General features: G+C 30.4%; 1 pseudogene; it reads right to left on the bottom strand.

Moving 5' to 3' along the window:
- Positions 1-256: 256 nt before the first annotated feature.
- Positions 257-9,929, bottom strand: LOC149546123 (putative anion transporter 3, chloroplastic; annotated as a pseudogene).
- Between the last annotated feature and the right edge of the window lie 938 nt (positions 9,930-10,867).

Raw genomic sequence — 10,867 nt, forward strand, 5'->3', positions numbered from 1 at the left:
TGATATCAAATATATAATTATTCTCATGGCCTACAAACATGTAAATACACACTTATTAGAATTCTTCAGAGTATAATGATATGATGAAGCTTAGGCCTTTTGATGTTAATACATTATTTTAGGATACCTAAAAGGAAGATCATTTGGATGGATGTGTGCATTTCTACTTGTTAGCCTATTACTATATTGGTATTTAGTGTAGATGGAAGAAAACCATCAAATCTATTTGTTAATGAAAATCTATATCTTTCTCAAATTAGTCAAATACCTTTTTTCCAGTGGAATACATATTCTAGAAGATGGTTGAAATAAAATACAAAATAACAATAAGTGTTAAGAAACATTGGAATGAACCCAACCACTAAAAAAATAGCATGTTACAATTGTGCTCACAATGGATGCAAATGTACCAATTGAAATTGTGATACCTACCCACTATAGATATGAAGAATAAGAATGTTCTCATGAATGAATCCAATTAATAAGAAATCAATCTATTGCCTTAAAACTTGAGGATAAAAAAAGGATCAATAATCACACCATGAAGAACTCATGCATACTATGGTGCTATATCCTAATTAATTACAACAAAAGAAGAATAATCCATACATTCAGAAAATAATTTTTTGAAGTAGATAAAATCGTGATATAATTATTTAATTTTCTTAAAGAGATGACACAAATGGAATTCAAATGAAGGAGTTCTAAATCAATGGCAGAATGCTATATCTTTGTAAGCTAAAAAGATCTACAATAATATCTTCGAAAATTAAGGCACTAGTATATCAATAAAGACAAGTGACCTACATGCATATTTAGAAGAAAACCAACTTGGCTAAATGAACTCAAATTAAGTGTCATCATTAGCCACACTGCTGCAATAGTTGGGTTTTGAGTAACATTTAGACCAAGGAGTGCTATTCCTAGACCCAAAAAATTGAATGATTGTAGATGTTTGTTGGAAATATAAGAGAAGTAAATAAGAGGGAAGGGGTGAATCAGTTACAACAAAAATAAATCCAAGATCCCTTAGATGTTAGTACAAAACTCTAATTTAAACTATATTTTGTTGTAACACGACAAACACACATGCACTCAGTTTACAATAGCAAATACTATAAATTGACAATAACTAAATAATAGTAATAACTTGGGAAATGAAAATCATAAGATATTTTTTGTGATTATCTTTAAGATTAACCTAGTTGCATACACATAAAAGAAATAGAATGAACACATGTGACACCAAGATTTAATATGGAAACCCAATTTGGGAAAAATTGCCAATTGCAACTACTTATTGATTTTCACTCTTTTGAAATGAGTCTTGTTAGGATCTAACCCTATTAAAGATTAAAAACCACACTATTAGGTGTGACCCTATTAGAGGATTTAATCACCCTATTAGAAGTGGCCTTTCAAAGGTCTTTAGACACTTCAAATAGAAATGCAACCTTGTTAGAGGATTTACAAATAGTTTTAAGCTAAATCAATTAATAGATTTAGATCACTACTACAATGGTTAGAAAGTAACATTGAGATGACCTAATATTTGATGCAAATGAATTGCTAATTACAAATCTCAATTCTTTCTTGTATACTTGATCCTTCTTGATCAAATATATCTTTACAACTCAACAAGGATATTCTTCTTATCCTTCTAATTTGCTTCCTCTAAGCATCATTAAATATTCTATTTTCTTCCACACATTCAATCCTCAACTTGACCTTATATTTATATCTTACACATTGTAAAGTCAGCTTGAATACAACCTAGATTACTTAATATACATCTTCTCAGTTGGCTAAAGCCAATAACTAAAACAATTGAACTCGGTATTCCAAAACTAGAAAATCCTTTGTTAGTCGACGCTACTTGATAGACAATAATTCAAAAATCATTTTCTTGTGTTAACCAAGTGAACTCAGTCAACATTGCATATTCACAATGTTCCTTTGGTAACCAAGTGAATTTGGTTAACAATGGTTCCATTCAACATTTTCTTCATTAACCGAGTGAGCTCAGTTAACACTCAACTTCTACAAACTTTCCTTTTATGATTGAGTGATCTCGCTAGACACTATCTTTTGAACTAGACAAACTCTAGAATGCACATATGACAAAGGAATCTATCTTCATTTCCCAAGTAATATTGGCATACACTCACTGGAAATGATATGACATGTTGTGTAACATCAAGGACAATACACAATTGATCAATTGTTTTCATCAATCACCTTCTTTGGCATTGATGGAAACATAACATGTCATAATACAATGAAATTTTAGAGTATGAATAAAGTAAGGAACATATCTTTGGTTTCATTCTAATTCACATCCATAAGAACTCCATCTATTAGTGTGAACTCTCTATGCCTTTAGTTTCTCCCTCTGTCAGAAATTTTTTGTCTTCAACATCTTTTTCTAATATCTTTGAAGTAATAAAATTTCTATGAGATATGATAGAAAACTTCTCCCTCTTTGACATCTCATTCCAAAGAAAATATTTTGTTAGTATCAATGGACCTCATGTATTGATTCATTTATAATGTGCCTTTTTCAATACTATGTCAACTGGCTGATCTTCAACATGCTCTAGTTGATGCATCACTAATATGCATTTAGTGAGATTTTGATAGGGGAATGACCCATATCTTACCTCTTAGATTAAAAAAATTCATCCTTAGGTAATGGATTAATGAATATATCTATAGTTCACTCTTTAGTATTAACATATTCTAATCTTACCTCTTTATCTTATACCAATTCTCTCAAAAAATTATATTTTATAGCAATGTGCTTGGGTTTGGTATGCATCACAGGATTCCTAGATATATTAATTGCACTAGTGTTATCACAAAAGATAACCGCTAGATCGTTCATCTCTATCTTCATACTTGCCAATAGTTTCTTGAACCAAACAACATTGGAGCAATTAACTAGTGCTACCACATATTCTACCTCTGATGTGGATCGAGAAATGCAATTTTACTTCTTGCTTGTCCAAGATACTAGTCTTTTACCAAGAAAGATTGCTCCATCACTGGTTCTTTCTTTGTCATCAAAACTTCATGCTTAATCAACACCTATGAATGCTTTCAAATCCAAATTTCCTCCTTTCTTGTACCATAATCCATAGTCTCTAGTACCTTTCAGATATCTCATAATTCTCTTGATTGCCATCATCTGATTTTTGTTGAGATTTTTTGAGAATCTTGCCACCATACCAACTGCTAATGTAATATCAAGGCTTTTGTGCACTACATATTTCTATTTTCCAGTCATTGATCTGTATTTGATTAAATCTACCTCTTTGGAATCATCATTTTTGGAAAGATTATTTCTAGTAGACATAGGTGTTCCAATAGGTTTTGAATCTTCCATTCCAAACTTCTTTAGTATCTGCTTAATATATATAGATTGAGTAATATAGATGCCATATTACTTCTACTGGATTTGTATTCTAACAAAGAATTTTATCTCTTCAAACATGGACATCTCAAATTCTTTACTCATATCTTCTTAAAATGACTTGCATCAGTCATCATTTCCTATAAATAAAGTGTCATCCACAAATATTTCTGCAAACACAATCTTCTTGTCTGGTCCTTCTTTGATATACAGATTGCTATTATCATTTGTTCTTTGAAAACCAATCTTTATCAAGTAGTTATGAAGTCTTTCATACCAAGCTCTGGGAGCTTGCTTGAGACCATAAAATGCTTTGTGTAATTTGTAGACCATATCTTTTTCGCTAGGATCTATAAAACCTTCAAGAATGCATGTTTTATTTCCATTTGATAAACTTTAAATCCTCTATATGTTGCATATGCTATTAAATTTTTAACACCTAATCTTGCAACATGAGCAAACGTTTCACCATAACTAATACCTTCTTCTTGAGTATAACCTTTACAAACTAACCTTTCCTTATTTCTTGAAACTTTTCCATCTTCATTTAGCTTATTTTTGAATACCCAATTTATGCCAATTACATTTTTATCCTTGGGTTGAGGAACAAGAGTCTAGATCTTATTCTTCTCTATCCATTCTATTTCTTTATTCATAGCTTCAATTCAACTTTCATTATCTAAATCATTTTAAACATTTCTAGGTTCAAATTCAGCAAGCAAACATGTACCTTTCAATTTGTTTTTTGTCATTGTTCTATTTGATATGTCTCCAATGATCTGATCAGGTGCATCAACACAAATACTTTAGATTTAGAACATGTTCCATTAACCTCTTTATGACCTTCTATTTCAAGCTCAGGTCCTATTGTCTATAACTCAAATCCATCTAACTCAATTTGTTCAAGCACTAGCTTGGTAGCATCTGACTATGACTCAAGTCCTTTAGACTCAGACATGGGGTTGCACTGGATGCAAGTCAATAGCTTTTGGAGATTTTGGAGTCTCAGGAGGTGAGACCTCATAACTTCCAAATAGATTTAGCATTGTATCAGGTTCATAATAAACAAAGTTTATGTAATCCTTGGGTTCTTTATTACTTTCCTTTTCACTTTTTTATGAAAATTCATCAATTCTCACATTTGCACTTTTTATGATCTTATGCATAGTTAGATTCAAACACTTGTGTGGTTTACTTCTATAGGAGTATCCTAGGAATATGCCTTTATCACCTTTGACATCAAATTTACCTTTCCTAGATTCCTTTAAGATATAACATTTTCTACCAAATACTTTCAAGTAACTTACATTGGGTTTGTAGTGATGCCATATTTCATAAGGAGTTTGATTTAAGTGTTTCTTCAACTTTACTTTGTTCAAGGTATGTACTGCAATACTAATTGCTTCCTTCTAGTATTTGATTGCAACACACTTTTCTATCATTAAGGTTCTTGCACAATCCATGATGGATCAGTTCCTTCTTTCTACTTTACCATTCTGCTCAAGAGTTCTAGGGGCTAATATTTGTCTCTTAATTCCTTTTTCAATGCAAAATTCATTGAACTCATTAGAAATGAATTCATCACCTTTGTTTGATCTCAAACATTTCAACATCTTTCTAGTTTCTTTCTCTACTCTTGCTAGATGCCATTTAAACTTTTGAAACACTTCATACTTTTCTTTTAAACACATTATAGTCATAATTCTAGAATAATCATTGAAAAATAGAATAAAATACTTATATCCATTGTAGCTCTCTATTCTAATAGGTCCACATAAGTCAGTTTGTACTAGCTCTAAGACTTCTTCTAAATGATAGTCTTTGCTTATGAAACTTGTCTTGCCTATCTTACCAAGTTGACATTTTTTGGATAGACCCATATCAAGTTTCCTCAAACTAGGAATACCTCTTACTCTTCTATTTTTTCTTATCTTGACAAGATTATCAAAGTTCACATAGCACAACCTTTTATGCCATAACCAACTTTCTTCTATTTGAGAACTAAAACATGAACTTTCACTAAGATCTAGATAGAATAGGTTACTTTTTATTTTTTTGCTAGACCTAACTAGATTTCCTTTTCCATCTGTTAGTTTGGCCTTTCCATTCATGGATTTCACCTTGAATCTAATGCTATTCAACTATGCCACACTCAATAGATTATTGTTTAGTCCTTCAACCCAATAAACATTGTCACATCTAAGTTCATTGGTTAGTGAAATACAACCTTTTCCCTTTATGCAACAAGGTTCATTGTTTCTAAATCTCACACTACCACCATCATAATGTTTCATGTGTTATAATTTTGTTTTATCACTAGTAATATGAAATAAGTAGCCACTATGAATGATCCATGGATAAATTTTTTTAACATCAGAGATAAGTGTCATTTTATCTCCTTTATCATTGGATTCATCTTTCACAACAATATAAACCATTTCATCATCTTCACTATCTGAATCTTTAGCCATAAAAAAAGATTTCTTACCTTCATCCTTGTAGTCCTTGAAGTTCTTAAAATCCTTCTTTCCTTTGAACTTATTATGCTTCTTTTCATCTTTTTCTTCTCTATTTGGGCACCTTGTAGCAATGTGTCCAACTTCTTCACAACAGAAATAGATTAGAGGAATCTTACATTTATACTGTCCTTTTCCTTTGGGATACCTTCTTGTAAGTAATGCTTCAATGGCTTCAATATCATTGTCAGAACTATCATCCTCTTCACTTTTAGATTGTTCTCTTTTAGAATTTTTATCTTTCTTCTCGACTAATAGCTTGGCTTCAAATGCAAACTCAATATTTCTATCAAAACTAGGAGTATAATTATCATAGTTATCTACTTCAAATGTTGTCCATCTTCCAACTAGAGAATCCAAAGTTATAGTGTGATTTGGGTCACATATCATCTCCTGAACAGCATACACTCTAATTGCATAGATAAGAAGATGGGTTTTGAATAACTTGCTTACCATAGTTACATCATTAATTATTCCTCTAGAGGCTTTGATAGCATTAACACTAGCTCCAGGATTCTATCAACATATTTTACAATGGTTTCATCCTCTATGATTTTCATCTGATCAAACTATCCTCTAAGACTTTCAAGCTTGGCTCTTCTTACATTGTCATATCCTCCATAGATGGATTTTGGCTTGATCTGAATTTCATAAGTAGTTCCACAATCTTTGACCTTATCAAATTCAACATAGTTGAGAGATGAAGCAATATTAATCATCATGATATTATGACTCTTCTTCTCTACAATTTCTTCAATAGTCATAGTTCCAGCAAGAGGTTTTTATTTGGCATCTAGATTCTTTAGCCTTGTATCTCCAATGGTTTCAAAGTGTAGCCTCATGAGTTCTTGCCATGCTTTGAAGTTATCTTTGTTTAGCTTTGGAATCTCCCTTTTGTAAGACATCTTGATCTTTAGCTTAGGTCCTTGAAACCTTTTCTACAAGCATCATCAGCTCTGATACCAATTGTTGGAAATATAAGAGTGATTGAGAGGGGAGGGGTAAATTACTTAATACAAAAATAAATCCCAGATTCCTTAGATGTTTGTACAAAACTCTGATATAAAATATATTCTATTGTAATTCAGCAAACATGCATGCACTCTATTTACACTAAAAAATATTGTAACTTAGAAAATGCAAATCATAAGATGTTTTCTATGATCAACCTTAAGATTAACTTAGTTGCATACACATAAAATAGATAGCATGAACACAAGTGACACCAAGATTTAACATCGAAACCCATTTTGGGAAAAACTGCCAATTACAACTAGTTGCTGATTTTTGCTCTTTTGAAATGAGCATTGTTAGGAGCCAACCTTGTTAAAGGTTACAAAACACACTGTTAGGTGTGGCCCTATTAGAGGATTTAATCACCCTATTAGGAGTGGCCTTGTTAGAGGTCTTTAGTCATTTAACATAGAAATTCCACCTTGTTAGAGGATTTACAAATAACTAATAAGCCAACTCGGTTAAGAGACTTAGATCACTGCTACAATGGTTAGAAAGTAACAATGAGATGACTTGATTTTTTATGCAATTAAATTGCTGATTATAGATCCCAATTTTGATAAATGTATACTTGATCCTTCATGATCAAATGTATATTTTCAGCTCAACAAGGATATTCTAATTGTCCTTCTAATTTGCTTCCTCTAAGCATCATCAAATCTTCTATTTTCTTCCACACATTCATTCCATAACTTGACCTATATATATATATATTATATATATATATATATATATATATATATATATATATATATATATATATATATATATAAAATACAATGTCATGATAGCTTGAATTCAAATTACAATACTTAATATATATCTTCTTAGTTGGCTAGAACCAACAACTAAATCAATTAAACTCAATATGCCAAAACAAGAAAATCCTTTGTTAGTTAACCCTACTCGGTAGACACTAACTCAAAAACAATTTTCCTACATTAACTAAATGAACTTGTTCAACATTGCATATTCAAAAAGTTCCTTTGGTAACCAAGTGAGCTCGATTAACACTAGTTCCCTTTAACATTTTCTTCATTAACCAATTGAGCTTGGTTAACACTCAACTTCTGCAAATTTTTCTTTGACAACCGAGTGAACTTGGCAGACATTGTGTTTTGGACAAGGCAAACTCTGGAATGCTTGGAAGACATAGGTAAATGTCTTTATCGCCCGAGTGAGCTTGACATACACTAACGAAAAATTATATGACATTTTGTGTAACATCAAGGACAATACACAATTAATCAATTGTTTTCAACAATATTTACAAAAAAAAGTAAGTAATATTGTTTGTTATTGGAATAAAAAGTTTGTAAGTGTGTCTTGTTATCAATATCAAAAAATATAATTAGTTCAAAGTTAAAAGGAAATAAAGTAATTGAGGATAAAATCTTCTTAAGGATCAAATTTAAGTTAGAAATTGTAATATGGTAGAATGGCCTTGTGGAGTACTTTTAAATGTATAAAATAGTTAGTGGAGCTCTCTCTTTTAGAAAACTAAAAATAGTCATAAGATTTGAAGGTATGGAGTTTTATGAATACTCAAAATTTTGTAAAAATCTAATCAATAAAATGTTCGTTGATGTTTTTCATGATTCCCAACAAATCAGATAATCTATTTTTTAAATAGTGTAAATCAACCAAAACCATTAAAAAAGTGGCAGACTGATGATAAACATGGTATTCGAAGCTCGAACAATTTGGAAACAAAAGAATTATTTAAAATTGTCACAATTCAAGGTTTTTACTTGAAAATTTTATGACTACATAAGAAATTTAGTTATAAACAAAATAACCTTTAACTAACCTACATGATTTTGTGCAACATAGTGACCAAATATCCAGATTAAACCAAAATGTCTAAAACAACACCAATACCATACTGTACGATTGTCATTGTACCCCATGGAATAACACTAAACTATGCAACTTGCTTCAAATTTACATTAAATACCTATATGCAAAGATGAAGGTGAATTTATCATATTTGTGCTTGAATTCAAATGTAGTGAAATTTTCAATATGAATGAACTAAAACTATATTCATGACTCTTGTCATTTCGGTTTGACATATTCCTTGATTAAAATTATTTTTAAAAAAGAGTACACCTTATGAATAGAAGAAAGCTTATAGTTTTGAAATATATTGGCATCCAAGAGAGAAGAACAAAATAACCCTATAGACAACAGATGAAAAAAAATATTAGACATAAAAAATATGGAATTGTGATGTTCAAGTAATGATATCCTTTTCTATACAACTTACCCAATTATTTGTAAAATTTGCAACTAGTATCGCCCATGTTGGTAACTTAGAAAATAGTAGATGAAACCTTTAGGAGGAAAACTTTTAGTAGTTTAGATAGTGGAATTTTTAGTAGACATTGGAGAATACTCAACTCCATCATGAATAAGGAAAAGCTCTAATTTGATATTCTAGGATGAAACTAAGGATCATTACAAATATTTGGAGCCCATATATATTGAGAGCCAAAGGAAATCTAAGACTTCATATGTAAGGAAAGGTCCATAAAATCTAGCTTATGACATTAGTATTCAATAAGCAAGTAAGATTATCACATTAGATGAAATCTAGCCATTGAGAGGCCTATTGCTATAGCTCGTTCCATATTAGGAAACCATCTTAAATAACAAGAAAAAATTTAACATATTGAAGTTATCTTGAGCATCTATAGTTCGACAGTGAATAATGAATATCATGCGCAAAAGTGCTTTAATACTATATGATGAAGAAAACATTAGAATGGTAATAAAAAGGAATTGGATTAATTCATTAACGTGATTTTTTTGAAGTCTTACCTTAAAATTGTGGTGTTCATATAGGGTAAGTCTACACCTTCAATAACACCAAATAGTGTGTGGATTGCAAGGAGCGTCCCTACTAAATGACCAAAAGCTCAAGGGATGAAAAATATTGCCAATGACCACAAAATCCCACAAACAAATCTTGACCAATAATACATTAGCAAATAAAAATAGAATCCCACATATAAAGCTAGTTAAATCAATTAGATTTAAAAAAATAGATTTTAAAATAATGATGATCACACATAAAATGAAAATTAGATCAATTAGAAAATGAATGAGTTAGATCTAATCTGATTTATTTTCTAGTGACATGTACACCCATTTAAATGAAGCAAAATTTTTAAAGATGCATTATTTTCTCTTTTTAGATGGAAACTATTTTTAAAAACATGCAACCATTTATAGCAAATTAGCCAAGTATTAAATAACTTTTTTCATGTCTACTAAACTGCACCATGAATTAACATTAGATAAATAGAATTCCACATGCTTAAATGGGGAATCATAGAAAAAGAACCTAATTATTTTGATAGAATTTTACAATTAGACATCTTGTCAAGGAATGATATGATTGTAAAATGAGTACGAGAAAAATTTCACAAAGAATATTTGATGTGACCCATATTTTTTCTAAACATTCCATCAAAATAGCTACTAAACTAATCTACCCAAATCTAAAACTCTATCAAATTACATTGGTTTTTGCATCATGAATATGATTTGCTAATAAAATTAGTTCAATAAAGCATAAGTGTGAATAGAGTATTTATAGTCAAATTTAGATAAAATAACTCAAGCATCATCACTAAGCACAAATTAATTGTTCAATATTAAACATGTGGTGTACCCCCATACGTAAACCTTGTTAATGAGTCCATATACTAATTTATTTGTATATGAAATAGAATATGATTTTAATGTTAGTTTTTTTAGAACCAAAGGAAGTTTTAAAAAATGAAATAGACTACCAAGATATCAAATAGTTCATAATGTTGGAAATATAAGAGGAGTAACTAAGAGGGGAGGGGTGAATTAATTACCACAAAAATAAATCCAAGATCCCTTAAGATGTCAAGACAATTCAAAACCAAAC

The sequence above is a fragment of the Cupressus sempervirens genome, chromosome 7 (assembly GCF_028749045.1).
Source record: "Cupressus sempervirens isolate cs-2001-9-10 chromosome 7, ASM2874904v1, whole genome shotgun sequence".
NCBI classification, from domain to species: domain Eukaryota; kingdom Viridiplantae; phylum Streptophyta; class Pinopsida; order Cupressales; family Cupressaceae; genus Cupressus; species Cupressus sempervirens.